Below are 1693 nucleotides of genomic sequence, written 5' to 3'. Positions count from 1 at the left end.
CAATCCACTCACCTCAGCCTCCCAAAGGCGCGGGATTACAGGCTGAGCCACCGAGCCAAGGCTGGTGAATTCCTGAGACTGTGGGTTCGAGACCAGCCTGGGCAACTTGGTGAGACCTCATCTCTACAATTAAAATAATAATAATAATAATAATGTAATTAGAGAATGTGTTGTGAAGACTGTGTTATCCTAAGCTATTTCCCTTTTGGGGCAGCCTTTTGACGACTCAATTTCCTTTTATAGACCCATGTTGAGAAGAAATTGCTTACTGTTCAGTGGAAAACAGGTAGACATTTGATGAAGCTCGAAAAAGAGAACAATTCGTGTTATGAGAAGATTTAGCCAACTGTCCTCTCCTGTTTGGAATACCGAGCCCATTTCTGAGCAAGTGTGAGGACTGTTGCAAGCCTGATCTTTCTGAAGGTTTCCTGGGCCTGCATCTGACCTCTCTCCTGCAGTAGATGCTAGCATACCTCACACTTCCACAGAGGGTCACGTTGCCACATCCGGTTTAGAGAAGACCCTCTAAGAACATTCACAGGTAATTCATTGACAATTTGCACATGTCCACATAGCTTGACCATGTATTCTCAGGTAATAGATTTTTCCTCCAAGGAGGATATCTTCAACTTTTTTCTCATAGGGGGATCCTCCTTCCCTGAGGTTTCACGTCTCTTGTAGAGAAAGAAGAGATGGTGCCAATTTTGAAGCTGGTGTGGAGGGCCACTGGGGTCCTTTTGTGAACCTTCAGTGAATGTGTGTGCTGTTGTTTGAATGTGAGTTCTTGGTGCTGATAATGTTTGGGTGAGATGACCTCTGGCCTTTCTAGATTTGGCAGAAGTTCTCATGCAGAGGCTGTCTAAGCCCACCACACTGGTCATTGCTGTACGAGATGACCTCAGGCTTTTTTTTTTTTTTCTCAGTTGGAGTCTCACTCTGTCGCCCAGACTGGAGTGCAGTGGCCCCTCCCGGCCACCGCAACCTCACCTGCTGGGCTCTGGCGATCCTTCTGCCTCAGCCTTCCGAGTAGCCGGAATTACAGGCATGCGCTACCATGCCCGGCTGATATTTTTATTTATTGTAGAGATGAGGTCTCGCTGCCCAGGCGGGTCTCAAACCCGCGGGCTCAGGCAATCCACTCACCTCAGCCTCCCAAAGGCGCGGGATTACAGGCTAAGCCACCGAGCCCGGCTGACCTCAGGCTTTTTAGCAAAGGCTTTAGAGCTGTGCATATGCTTGGGCTCAATTATGGCACTAACCCTTGAATCCACGAAGTCCTTTCTTCTTTCTTTCTTTCTTTTTTCCTTTTTTTGAGTCAGAGTCTCACACTGTTGCCCAGGCTGGAGTGCAATGGCCCACTCACGGCCACCGCAGCCTCAGCCTGCTGGGCTCAGGTAATCCCTCCATCTCAGCCTTCCAAGTAGCTGGAACCACAGGGTTGTACCACCATACCTGGCTGATTTTATGATTTATTGTAGAGACGAGGTCTCGCATGTTTCTCAGGCAATCCTCTAGCCTTTGCCTCCCAAAGTGCTGGGATTACGGGTGTGAGCCACCATGCCCAACTCCATGAAGCCCTTTCTTGCTGCCTACGAGATGGGGTCTCATTTGATCCTCCATCTCATAGATATAAGTTCGAGGCCTTGGGGAAATATATTTTGGACCGTTTTCATGGCTACTCAAGTCATGTTGA

This window comes from Carlito syrichta, unplaced genomic scaffold (genome assembly GCF_000164805.1).
Source record: "Carlito syrichta isolate Samal-C Ts95f unplaced genomic scaffold, Tarsius_syrichta-2.0.1 Scaffold101983, whole genome shotgun sequence".
Classification (NCBI taxonomy): domain Eukaryota; kingdom Metazoa; phylum Chordata; class Mammalia; order Primates; family Tarsiidae; genus Carlito; species Carlito syrichta.
The sequence above is the reverse complement of the archived record's forward strand: the minus strand, read 5'-3'. Positions refer to the sequence as shown.